Source organism: Helianthus annuus, chromosome 10 (genome assembly GCF_002127325.2).
Source record: "Helianthus annuus cultivar XRQ/B chromosome 10, HanXRQr2.0-SUNRISE, whole genome shotgun sequence".
In the NCBI taxonomy this organism is placed as follows: domain Eukaryota; kingdom Viridiplantae; phylum Streptophyta; class Magnoliopsida; order Asterales; family Asteraceae; genus Helianthus; species Helianthus annuus.
This window is the reverse complement of record NC_035442.2, coordinates 46263470-46277878: the sequence shown is the minus strand read 5'-3', so window position 1 is coordinate 46277878 and position 14409 is coordinate 46263470. Positions and strand designations below refer to the sequence as shown.

Sequence of the window (14409 nt, the reverse complement as noted above, 5' to 3'; positions counted from 1 at the left end):
TGTCATCCTCTAAACGGATGAACCTAAGGGCCCTATTCCTTACCTCATCTAAGTTCCTGCAAGGTGTCATAACAAGATCATCATAGAACTGAGAATCCATAAGTAAACCCATTTTAAAAGCTTCAATAGCAGTAGCAATATCTAAGTTAGGGATTTCTAAGGATTCTCTACTAAATTTAGTTATGTAATCCCTTAATGATTCATTATGACCTTGGGTGATCCTATATAAGTCACTAGTTAATCGTTCAAATCTCCTACTACATGAAAATTGGCTATTAAACAAATTAACTAGATTAGCAAATGAAGTAATAGAGTAGGAAGGAAGACTTAGCAGCCATTTAAGAGCTGATCCTGTTAGTGTGGATCCGAAACCCTTGCATAGACATGCTTCTTTCAACCTTTCAGGAATGGGGTTGATCTCCATATTTCTCTGTATTAAGCTACATGCTCTTCTGGATCAGTTGAGCCATCGTACAGCTTCATGTTGGGGGTCTGAAAACGCTTTGGTATCTCAGCATTGCCTATGGGAGGTGCAAAGTGACACACTTTATGACTTCCATGTGGAATCTCAGGAATGGGTTTAACCACTCCTGGGACACTTGATATCATATCCTTGAGTTTTTGCAACTTCCTAGCCATGGCCTGGTTGATCCCTGGTTCCTGCACAAGACCATGGTTAGTATTGTAAGATGTATTGAAAGTGTTACCTCCTGACTGATTTGAGATTGGAATTCCATATGAATATCCGAAATGAGGCAATTCTGGTGCAACGGTGGGACCATATGAAGCGATAGTCTGCATGGTAATGAAGTCTCCCACATGAATCTCAGAACTTCGGGGTTATTGATTCCCCAAGGATCCTTGATCCTGAAATATGTTGGATCCAGGATACATTGGAGCTCAAGGTCTTGGAGGATATTCCATGGATCCTTGAACCTGCGATGAGGATCCTTGATGCTGATGGTAGGATCCTTGAGCTGTTAGCGTCCCCTTGTATCCTCCTGAACTAAATAAGGATCCTTGATGCTGAGATGAGGATCCTTGAGGCTGAAAAGAGGATCCTTGAGGCTGGAAGTAGGATCCTTGAGGCTGCGCTGACTCCAGTGATCCTTGCCGGAGGATAAAGGATCCTTGAATCTGGACACTGGATCCTCTGGAAAACTGGATGGTTGATGATGGAGTAGTAAAATCCAATGACCTGGGCATCAATGGGGAGTGATCCTCTGCTGATTTTTTCAATTTCTTGATTTCATCAATTTCGCGAAGGATCCTGCCATTGGTTTCATCCTAGTGTTGCATGTATCCTCTCATCTGCAAAATCAAAGTATAAAGATCACTGTTAGTAGGTGTAAAGGAAGAAACTACAGTTGGTTTTGTGAAAACAGGGTTGTCTTCTTCGGAAAATTCTCAGCATTCTTTTGGAATGCAGGGGGAAGAGGATGCAACGGTGGAATGCCCTCTAATGAGGTAACCGCCGACATGGAACTTGACGTAGTTTTTCCCTAAGAAGCCATGTGGTTGATGGTAATGCATAGAAATGAATGAAATGAATGAAACTGCCGATCACCAACTATATTGCAAAAACAATAATGATCCTTGTACAACTTCGGAAGAAAACAAGCTCAATACAATGGATTGCTAGTGTAAGTGTGTGTATTTCGCTAAGTGTTTGCAGAGAGTTGTGTGTTTTTCTGTATTGTATTTGAATTATGCCCTAAAATGAGTTGTTTTCCCTTTTAAAGATAGAAAAATATCTAGTAACCAACTTTTCAAAAAATGTGGAAGTCACCCATGTTCTCCAATCATCAAGCACGTGCCTATGAAGCATATTCTACGAGATTCCAGCAAGGACTAAGTCCATGTCGTCCATTACCTGCATATAAACGTTAAAAATGTGACAATTGTTAAAAACATAAACAATGGTAAGTATCCTGGATCCTCAGACACCCTGCATCATCCGTTAAGGATTCGTGATCCATGCCCAGTCTCAGATAGATGATCCTTAGCATAAAATTCATACCCTAGCAACGGTACCAAGAAAAATAATAAAAAAGACAACAATTCAATCAACATGGTTCCAGTTGTGATGAAATCTGCATGCCTGGGATAATACGGATTGCTAAGCTTCCAATCAGTAATGCACCTGTTAAAAACTTTGCAGCATTTACCCACCTGCCCTAAAACAACATAAACACAGATTTAATTCAGTGCATATTCAATAGAAATCAACGTTAATTTGGGTAACAGGTCAAAATGGAAGACCTTTCAGAGGGCAAACGGGTCCGTTCGAGTTTGGACAATGATATCGAATGCTTATGTAGATGGAACAAAAGATACAGATAAATGCAGACAAACCCCAATATTCATTGGGGAAGGTATTGTGAGTAGGATTAATGAAGATAATGTTGTTACTAGCTATACATTTGTGATAGTAGAAGAGCTCAACTCACCCTCAAATTATCTCGGCTTAGACATGTATTCATCTGAAACCGGGGAATGGATTGATTATAGGTTGCCTTGTCTTAATCCGATGCAGCTCCTGTAAGATTTAATGGGACTCTTCATTGGTTTGTTTATGATCATGGTATTGTTGCTTTTGATCCTTATAAGGACCCCAAATCTTGTCGACTAATCACGTTTCAAGTTGTTAGGGATGCTCAAAGTAAGGTTAGGCATGATGGGCTTTATCGATTATGTGATGGGTGTCAAGGAAAGCGTCGGTTTTTTCAAGTGGCGCCTGATGCGAGTTCATTTTACTGTTTTATTATGTAGGATTTGATAGATTATGAGATAGGACACTACTAGAAAACATGGTTTTTGTCATGTAATTTTTCGTTACAAAATGGTAGCATTTTCCTTATTGTCACTAGTTTGCCACCGAAAATACGGGTACAAAAAAACCCGTGTCAATTGCCCTAATGCCACCAAATTGCCACTATTTTTATATTTTGCTACGTTATTTTACCACCACAAAATTGGTCAAAATTATTTGCCACCGCTTCATGTTTGCTACGCTCCGCCTTGTTTGCCACCGAGTTGTGACGCGTTTTCATACCATTTAGCCACTGATTTGCCACCATTTAACCATCGGTTTTTGCACATTTTGATACCATTTAGCCACCGATATTGCCACCATTTAGCCACTGCCACATTTAGCCATCGGTTTTTGCACGTTTTGATACCATTTACCATTTAGCCACCTATATTGCCACCATTTAGCACCGATATTGCCACCATTTAGCTATCATGCCACCTATATTGCCACCATTTAGCACCGATATTGCCACCATTTAGCCATCATTTTTCCCACAATTTGCGAGTTTTGATACCATTTAGCCATTGATATTGCCACCATTTAGCCACCATTTTTTACACAATTGCTACCATTTACTAATTACTCGAATATTGGTTTGAAATATTGGTTTTTAATTCAGATTTTTTTCTCCCTACTATTTTCATCAAAATTACATATCAATAAAACTACAAATAATATTAAAAAAGTCTAATAAAATCCCAAACTTATATAAAACATCTTGTTTTCAAAAACATATAATAAAATCCAACTAAAATATAAACTAACTAAAATTATCCTAATAAGATAAATATCTAAACATTCAAAACCAAGTGTTTATAGCCTATCTTCGAACTGTAGCTGTTAACATAGCTTCAATTTGTGACATCCTATCAAGCAACGCATCTTTATCCACCTTATCTTTTTCTTTGTCAGCCAACAACCCCGCAATAATTCCATTGAACCTTTCTTTTTCTTCATCTTTTTCCTTAACGAGTCCCTTGATAACTAAGTTCAACTTTTCAATCTACAAAAATAACCAATGAATAGAATCAAGAAATCAGAATTAACGAAAAGTAATAATGGGTCAAGTTGGTTGCAAAGAAAACAAAATACAACTGTGAGCTACAATTCAAGTGCTAGAAGCTAAGAAGGAAATTATACCTAATTTTAAAATCATTTTTTTTTGTATGAAACAACCCGTAAAGAAGGTGTAATCAAATCATTATGAAATTCCTTAACATTCTCACTAATTTAAGAGCATCAAACCTAACAATAAAAAACAAGCATTTCAAACCAAACAAACATAATAACAGTGGGAAACGATACAAATGCACAAAAGTTATTAGTCTAAAAGGATTAAAAATACCTCAGGGGTCTTCTCTGCTATGTACACACGGGTCACTATCATTGCCTAACCCGTACACTTTTCCTTTATTCTTGCCCTCAGCTCGTGACCACAAGTCTTTGTCAAATTTTGGATGTTTATTACGTTCTTTCCCATACTTCTCCTCAAGAAAACCTTCATATTTAACCTAATGGGATAAACACATAATTATATTATACAAACAACATAAACTTACTTGAATTGCATAACAGCATAAACTTAAAGTAGAAAAACAAACACACCTCATGGTCTATCTTTAGCCAAATACATCCTCATATCCTAGTGTATATATGTGGTACCTATATCTACAAATGCTACTAATCATGTGCCCACAATGTCTACAAGAATAAATGTTCAAATTGATAAAATGCACCCACAATGTCTTTAGTAAAATCCCCAATTTTAGTAAATAATTTTATTAAAATCATGCAAAAAGTCTTCTTACATCAACATTCATGTCTGATATGCGAATTACTTTATATGCACTTCTACCACCAGTAAATTTCATATAATATGCCTCTGAATCAAGTCAAGATCATTATATATAGAACCATTGCTTATTCGTTTTTCTTTTTTAAATTAATGGGCAGTAAATATAGTAAAGAACCTAGGGAAACTGTGTCATTTTAACCTATATTGGGTGTGAATTTCAGACACGACCCGAAAACACGACACGAACCTAACACGAAATTTGCGGATTTAGGTTTAGTCTAGATGGGTTCAGGTCAGTTTCAGGTTGAACCCACGAACCCGTTTAGGTTAACGGGTCGGGTTCGGGTCAACCCGATCAGGTCGGCGGGTTGACCCGTTTAACACATTTATATTATATTTTATTTGTTCACAACTTATTTTATGTCATAAATTAAATGGGATGTGTATTTTATGCCATAATTATTCTATATACAATTTCCGTCGATCTTAGGAACAGTTCCGGTTTCCCGGTTCAGTTAACTTGCATCTGCCAGTCATTCTCTTTTATGTTCTTGGCAATTGTGTTTTAGAGAGAACCGAGAGGCTAAAGAGAGAGAGAGCAACAGAAAGTCATTCTCTTTTATGTTCTTGCCAACTGTATACCATGAATCATCCTATTCAAATTGATCGGAAGGCACTAAAAAACAGGCATCATATAGCAAGAAATTGTTTGTTTTGTAGGATAAAAAAAAACCAACTATAAGTAACTGTTTGGTATGGGGTAATGGAATGGACAAAGGAATGGAATGGACGAGGTAATGGAATGGACGAGGTAATGGAATGGACGAGGGAATGCAATGGATCATTACCATTCCATGTCTTGTTTGGTTACCATGTGTGAATGGAATGAGTTAATATTGTGTATTGTTCGGTAGGCAAGAAAAACGGAGTAATAAAATCAGCGGTGAGTGGTGGTGGTGGTGGTCGGTGGTAATGATTGTGGGTGGTTATAGGTGGCGGTGGTGGGTGTCGGCGGTGGCGATGGGTGGTGGTGGTGGCAGCGAGTGGCGGTGCGGCGGTGACGACGAGTGGTGGCAAGGTGGTCGTTGGTGGTGGGTGGCATTAGAGGTGGCGGTTGGTGGCGGCGGCAACGGTTGGTGGTGGCGGTGGTGGTGGTGGCGTTGACGATTGTGGTGGGCGGCGGCGGTGGCGAGTGTCGTTAGCGGTTGGTGGCGGCGGTGGCCGTCGGTGTGAGGTGGTGGCGGGTGGCGGCGATGGCGTCGGTGGTGGATGGTGGTGGTGGTGGGTTGTGGCAAAGGTGGTGGGTTGTGGTGTTGTTGTTGAAAGGTGCAAGAGGGGATGGAATGGAAAAAAACATGGGGGGTGGAAGGAATGATTTTGAGGAAATGGAATGCATTTTGGAATGGGTGATTCCATTCCATTGACCAACCAAACACTCTTTTCTTCATTCCTTCGTAATCATCAATTCCATTTCACCTCTTATTCCTGCATACCAAACACTACCTAAAGGTTCTCACTGAATGTGGATAAAATTCTCACCAAAATATCCAAATACTATGTACCCAACTGATTAGTCTGCAAGAAAGATTAGATTAACCTGATGTTGCTATTACTGCCTCAAACAACAGCATTTCGGTTGACATTAATTATTGCAGCCAACGATTATCAAATCGTCCTATTCATTGGTACACTTTAGATGAAGTCTGTTTATTGGTACACAAAGCGGATGACAAAATCAATAAAAACCAACCACTTTAGGGTCACGACAGACACAAAGTAGCTATTCATATGTTTTGTAACCACCTGCTCACCTAAACCCAATGTCTTTTGTAACTAAACCTAGGGGTGTGCAAAAAACCGAATTAACCGAACCATAACCGAATTAACCGACAAAACCGAACCGTAAAAACCGAACCAAATAAAAAATCGATGGGTCGGTTAATGGTTTTTTTGAAAACCGAAAGTAGCGGGTCGGTTATGGTTATCATTTTTTCCATACCCACCATAACCGAACCGAACCGACATGTAATAAATCTTTGTAGGATTTAAGACTTTTCACCATAGTTTTAATATTTGATGTTTTTGAATGAAGATTTTTAGTACTTATGGGTTTTTTCATATCATTTTGTGGTTTTTGTTGAATGCTTATTTGAATTTATAAAATGTATCATATCACTTTATTTGAATATTCGATAATAATTGGTATTAATATTATAGATTATATGTATTTTTTAATACTATGTAATATACTAATATATACAAATATGCAATAACAATTTATTCCAGGTTAAAAAAAATTAAGCTATTTTTAGCTAAGCTAAATACACAGTTAACCACCCATAACCGACCCGCTATAACCATCAAAACTGAATAACCATAACCACCATAACCGATCGGTTATGGTTATGGTTATCCAATAACCGACATCGCGGTTATGGTTATGGTTTTTGGTCAAAACCGACCCATGCACACCCCTAACTAAACCAATTGTGTGGCTATTAAAGCTGATATGCTAAACTATACCATGCCCTAAAACAACTTTTAATTTGAAATTACTATTGGTAGAAAAGGCAAAAGCACGGCGCAGCAGCGCGTGCCCGGAAAACAACTAGTTATAACTTAAAAAGAAAAATTAGCATAAGATTTTATAATTTAATATAGTTGTGTGATACACATTTGTGTTTTTTAAGTAAATTTTGGTTTTAATACATTAATTTCAGAAAAAAAGATAAAAAATTCGGGTTGAACGGTCGTGTTCAGGTCAACCCTCAAAACTTCGGGTCGTGTTCATGTTCATATGTATAATACGATTTTCGGGTTCGGGTCGGGTTGAACCCGCCAACCCGCGAACACGACCCGTTAGCACCCCTAGTGTATAATGATTCTTAATACAAAACATGTAAGTTCAAAGTGAAACGAATCATGCAAAAAATTAGTAAATACACAGTATAACACAATTAGTTTCCACAAAGCTAATGAATATATCAAATACAAGTTAACACATAATGGCTATGTGATTTAGTGGAAAAAGCTAATGAATATATCCAATTACTTTCCACAGTATAACACAATTAGTTTCCAATTAGTTAACACAGTATAACACAATTAGTTTCCACAAAGCTAATGAATATATCCAATTAGTTTCGGCAGCCGCACGCTGTGTTTCTGAAGCCGCGCGCTGCAGCGTTACGGCAGCCGCGCGCGCCCGTTGTGTCTGCCTGCAGCCGTGCCCATTGCGTTTGGCTGCTGCGTTTCTGCAGCCGCACCCTTACTATCCTCATATATTGAAAGTTAAATATGTGTTCACCTTGGTAAAACTTTAATTATTGGAAGCGTTTATTTAATTATTTGTTCACCTTGGTAAAACTTTGCCTTATAAACAGTTGAAACCGACCGAACTGTTTAAACCGAAGCAAGTCGGTCGGTATGGTTCGGTTGACTGTTCGCTTTTGGCAGTTTGGATCCTGGAACCCGTTAGAACTGGACATTTAACGTTTATTAGAAAAAACGGAGTCAACAAGAAGCTGAAAATCCTAAGAACACAACGGCAATTACATGATTACATCTCTAATGTTAAAATAACATCATCTGTCCCAATTAATAATATGAAACGAGGGATTTTACTTTTAATACACGTTAGTTAACCCTCTATGATAATGGAAATGCACTGCTTATCTAAGTGAGACCTTATGATAATCAAAACGCACTAATAGGACAAATCAAATTGGCAAACACACTAAATCAAAGCCATGGATCTACTTCATACAGAGTAACTAATTGCTGCGTATCTGCAGCCGCTCCTGCTGCGTTTATACATCACGTAGAACAGTTAAAATGAAGCAAACACAAATCAGTCGTTACTGCAGTGCAGCCGCTGCTGCTGCGTAGTTTCTGCAACCGGCGCTGCTGCGTATCTGCAGCCGCTGCTGCTGCGTTTATCCAGCCACGGCTGCTAGGTTTATACCTTTGGTTCATTGAATTGTAATATAATATATTATATGATTTGAAAGTGGGTTTTTTTAAATATGATGTTTTAAATGTTTAAAGAACACATGTATAAGCCATCAAAATTGCATCAAGGTTTTTATAATAGACCCATAATTAAATTTAAGTAAAAAAAAATACTAAAACGATAACCTATTTAGTTTTGGCTCATTTATCATTTATAACTGGTGTGGGTATATATATATATATATATATAGAGAGAGAGAGAGAGAGAGCAAATGCACGCGCATCTGCAGCCGCGCGCTGCGTTTCGGTAGCGGCACGCTTCGTTTCTTAAGCCGCGCGATGCAGCGTCACGGCAGCAGCGCCCGTTGCGTCTGCCTGCAGCCGTGCCCATTGCGTTTGGCCGCTGCGTTTCTGCAGCCGCGCTCTACGTTTCGGCAGCCGCACACTATGGCAATAACACACACTATCTTTTTACAGAACCATTTCGTGTAAAATAATCAATTCACAAGCTGCGCGCTAGTTTTAATTTATTAATTAATTTTTATTAATTGCAATTATATTTTATATAAAAATTAGTTATTTTACATATATATGTAATATATTAATGAAAATTTAAATAAACATTGGGCGCGTTTAGGCTCACAAGTCGGCTCGAGCTCGATAAGTGTAGCTCGGGCTCGGGCGCGCTTACTAAACAAGCTTGTTTTTAGGTTCGGGATCGGAGTTGAGCTCGTTTAAGCTCGGCTCGTTCGAGCTTTTTACAAGCTGAGCTCGAGTAGCTCAGCTCTTTTGCACCGCTACGTTATTTCAGTTGTTTTCCATAAGTAGTTTGGCATTAGCGCATATGAAACAGATTATAAAAGTTGTATTCAAATTGCAAGTTTACTCTTAAGGTTAGGGGTGTTCATGGTTCGGTTTCAAACCGTGAAACTGGTCATCGGTTTAGTTTCGAGGTCGGTTTTATAATTAAACTTTCTGTCGGTCGGTTTCAAAATTTTAAAACCGTACCAAACAGTTTGGTCTATGGTTTATAGTAAAAACCGGTCGTATAAAACCGGATCGAACCATGGCTATTAATTCTTTTTAATATTTTATCTTACATGTATTGAGTTACTTATATTAGGATCAATGTAATTTATGTTTGACTTAAGTAGTCAACTGAATGTGGGCTAAGGAACATATATCCTTGTATATATGTTCAACACACACCAACTTAACAATATCAAAACCTCTATCTGATTAATCACAATCATCATCTGAACATTCAATAATCCATAAAACAAACACTCAAAATCATGAAATAGAAGTTACCTATCAAGCAGAAGCACAAACAGAACGTCAATCCCGCAGCAGCAACTGGAAAATAAATCAAACTTTTGTTAACCATCTATTGATCAAAAAAAATAAAATAAAATAAATAAATAAATAAATAAATAAACTCAATTACACATGAATAATCGTTCAAACCAGAACTATAAAATAACTGATATTCCAATACTATGTAGATGATTAATTCCACATCAATTGATATTTTAAAGAAAATAATTCAATCATGGAGATAACGAAATTGCATTCAACTAGGGTTCTAGGGTCTCAATTGGAAATTAGCTTATTGGAGTGAACGAGGATTATAATCAATTGTTAGATAATGCAAAAGATATATGAATAAGTCATGAGAACAAGAATCATCCCTTCTGCAGAAAGTTCAGTTCTTCGACTCTGATGGAATGATGTATAAGGGTGAATAGTTTTACGTTTCTTGTTTTAATATTCAATTAAAACCCTAATTTGCTGTTCAAAAAAGTGGAGAGGCCAGTTACGTGAGTTAATTGTGGATAATATATGGCACCCAAAATAAAAATAATCCCGCTCAAATTTCATGGTCACTAATATGGTGGTAATTCAACAGCACCTTTTTATTTTTAGATTTTTCTCATGAATTTGCAACCGAAAACAAATGGTCACAAAACTTTTTACCACTTAGCTACCGTGCAATAACAAATACACTTAATTCTCATTGTGGTGGGAAATTAGTGGCTAAATTTGCTACCATTTTTTTGGTGACAAATTTTGGTGACAATTCCCCATTTTGGTGACAAATTTTGGTGATCCTTAAAATATGTAGCAGGTACCGGAAGGATCAAGGATCCTTAGTTCATATAGCAGTTTCTAATAATTGTCTTTGGTATGTTGTTATAATTTTATGCGGGTAACTAGGTGGACTTGGTCAAGCTGGAATATCGTGGAACATGCTTGGAATTAAGCACGTGCAAATGTGGAATTAACCGTTATGGGCGATCATGGGAGCTTACATAATTCTCGTTTAGTTAGTTATTTGATATTTCTAAATATAATTATGGAATTTTGAGCTCATTTAGATATAGAACACGAGGCCCGCACACTCTCGCAACATTCAAACTGCTCTCAACACTCTAGTAAGCTGTAGTTTCCATCACCCCCCGAGGTTTTTTGTATCGGAGATCTTCTAAAGATCAAGGGCTTTTTCCTTGTATAAATCACGGTGTTCATTGTCATTTACACTTTAAAATCATTTACATTGTTGTTCAAACATATAAACACTCTACCTCACAAACAAAATTTGGTTACATTATCCTTAAACTGATTTTTGACCAAAACATATTGTTCTAAACGATAGTCTTCATGTCTTCACTTCAAACGACGGTCATAGCATGTATCTTCCAAGCCATACACACGCATGAGTATATAAATATCCAAAGGATGGTGTTGCATGTGATGTTCCAAACAAGAGCATGATGTAATACAAGTGATACCCATGTACATCATTTATGCGATGGCCATTATGCACAATGGTTTGGAATTACCACACCTTAAACCATGGTGTCATGTAGTTTGATCTATTATCATCTTGGACTTTGTGTCATCTTGAACTTGTTCTTCGAGTCGAAAGACTTCGGTCGTAACCGAACATCACTAGATATATACATAAATGCATCAACAATAAATCATTCCAATATCGAACACATACCTCACATTTGAATTAAAAAAATAAAAAAAAAATAAACATAATTTGATTATATGCATATTATTTTGTATATAAATTATGAAATGGTTATCAGTTACACAAACTCCTTTTTTAAAATGAATAATTATTTCAAGACATAATACTAGTAAGGTATAAAACAAATACATATGCACAAAACCTCAATCAACTGAACTGAAAAACATACATTTGTGGGAATTTGTCCAATTGCATTCCTCATTTATGCCCTAGAGAGTATAAAACATACCAAGTGAACTTTCTTTAGTAGACCATTCATCTCTAATATTAGCGCGATAATAGCACATGACGGTACCAAGAAAAATATAAAAAAAGACAACAATTCAATCAACATGGTTCCAGTTGTGATGAAATCTGCATGCCTGGGATAATACGGATTGCTAAGCTTCCAATCAGTAATGCACCTGTTAAAAACTTTGTAGCATTTACCCACCTGCCCTAAAACAACATAAACACAGATTCAATTCAGTGCATATTCAGTTGAAATCAACGTTAATTTGGGTAACGGGTCAAAATGGAAGACCTTTTAGAGGGCAAACGGGTCCGTTCGAGTTTGGACAATGATATCCAATGCTTATGTAGATGGAACAAAAGATATAGATAAATGCAGACAAACCCCAATATTCATTGGGGAAGGTATTGTGAGTAGGGTTAATGAAGATAATGCTGTTACTAGCTATACAGTTGTGAGAGCAGAACAGCTCAACTCACCGTCAAATTATCTCAGTTTAGACATGTTAAAATATATTGTGATCAAACACTCAAACATGTCTGGGCTTTGTTCTGTTTATTGGACCGTTCATTATTCATAAGTGGGCTTGTTGTTTATGTGGGCTTGTGGCTAGCCCAGTTATTGGTTTACTAATATTGTTAGAAAGTTGTTGCAGGTTGTTATAGTTGAGGGGGTTTGTTGTAACTTTGGATATAAAAGGGTGCTGATTAGTTGAGATGATTCTAGAACTCAGATATTTCTCACACACACATTACACCTTTCTCTCTCTCTGGTTGTTGAGGCGAAATTAGGGTTTCGCTGATCTTGTGTTCGTCTGGTTGAAGATCTGCTGTGTTTTTTGGAGAGTTATTACAGATCTTCATCTGTATTTCAGTTGTATCTTTAGATCCCGTGGATCGTTCTTCATTCTGGTTGTATTGTTTCATAAGATCAACTGATATTGCATCAGTTGATCATATATTTGTTGTATTGTTTGTAGATCTTACATTTTGTAAGATCCAGGGAGGTTTGGGTGTTTTTTAGGGTTGGTTAAATAATAAAATTTTTTGTCGCCGTTTTGTCACTATTTTCATGAGTTGTGATTTGGTTGTCTTGTTCTTTTGATATTCATACCATTTTTACATGGTATCAGAGCTAGATGCTCTTGGATTGTTACTTTCCGCTGTTTGTTTCTGATTTGGCTGTTTTTTTGTTGTTTAGGTTGTGATCTTGATCGTCTTGATCTTGGGAGGTTTTTTTGGTCAGATCTGTGGACTGAAACCCTAGCTTAGGGTTTCTTGGTTTGTGTGAAGGCTTCATATATTGCTGGGACTTCAAAGCTGAGTTAGTCTCTAAAACCCTTGAAGGTTTTAGGGCAAACTAACCAGTGTTTGTGTTTGGTTTTCTGCATATCAGATCTTGTAGTTCTTGAAAACTACAGATCTGATATTTGGTTGAAGATTGCACCCTCTGTAAGATCGTTCTGTTCTATTTTCTTTTCTGTTGTTGAGTAGTTGAAGTCGGGGTAGTGAGGACCGGCACATATTCTTGTTATCTGTTGTTGTTTTTTACTATTCTCTGTTAGGGTTTCGGCTCCTGAGTAAAGGCTTGTCCAGGCACCTTTGAGTGATGAACCTGGAATCTGGTCCCTGACTCAGTTTCGCCTTAGTGTGTTGGTTATTTGGTTCTTGTGTGTTTTCTGTTGTTTACTTGTTATCATCTGTTTGTATATTTTGGTGTCTATTTGTTGTTGTCATTATGCCTTCTGAGACTGCTCCTAGTACTTCTCAGACGTTGATTGGTAAACTGGATATAGGAGATCCGTTGTACTTACATCCTAGTGACTCCAGTAGTTTAACTATTGTTAGTGTTAAACTCAAAGGTACTGAGAATTATGCTGTGTGGTCTAGTGCCATGAAATTGGCTTTAGAAGCTAAAAACAAATATGGGTTTATAGATGGTAAGGTAGAAAAATCTAAGGATGATGAAATATTGGCAGCTCAATGGGATAGATGTAATTCTGTTGTGCTTACTTGGTTATTGAATTCTGTTTCAGAAGAACTGTTTCTTGGTCAAGTTTTTTCTAAATTAGCTTCTGAAGTTTGGACTGATTTAAAAGAGTCTTTTGATAAGATTGATGGTTCTGTTGTCTATGATCTGTATAAAAAGATAAACTGTATTGCTCAGAATGGTAGTACTGTTGCTGAATATTATAACAGGTTGACAACAATGTGGAAGCAGTTTGATGCAATGCTTCAACTGCCTTCATGTTCTTGTCAAGCTGCTAAGGATTACAATGATTTTTCTGCTCTTATAAAGTTAATGCAGTTTCTCATGGGGCTTGATGATGTGTATCAGCCTGTGAGAACCAATATTTTGACAAGAGAGTCATTTCCATCAGTTAAAGTGGCTTTTTCTATTGTGTCTAGGGAAGAGTCACATAGGTTATCTAGTGGTGGATCAAAAACACAGAATGTTTCTTTTGTGTCTAAACCTAATCAAGTTTTTGATCCTAAAAGGAGAAACAATAGAGGTCCTAATCCTAATTTTAAATGTACTCATTGTAATATGATAGGACATACTGTTGATAGGTGTTT

At 37.1% G+C, this 14409-nt stretch overlaps 1 long non-coding RNA gene across 1 annotated transcript; it reads right to left on the bottom strand.

The window, feature by feature from the left end:
- Positions 1-3497: 3497 nt before the first annotated feature.
- LOC110885621 lies at positions 3498-10383 on the bottom strand. Its single transcript, XR_002562335.2, has 3 exons — positions 9873-10383; positions 4161-4326; positions 3498-3818 (listed from the first exon to the last, which is right to left on the bottom strand). It is a non-coding gene; the product is annotated as an uncharacterized LOC110885621 (long non-coding RNA).
- Between the last annotated feature and the right edge of the window lie 4026 nt (positions 10384-14409).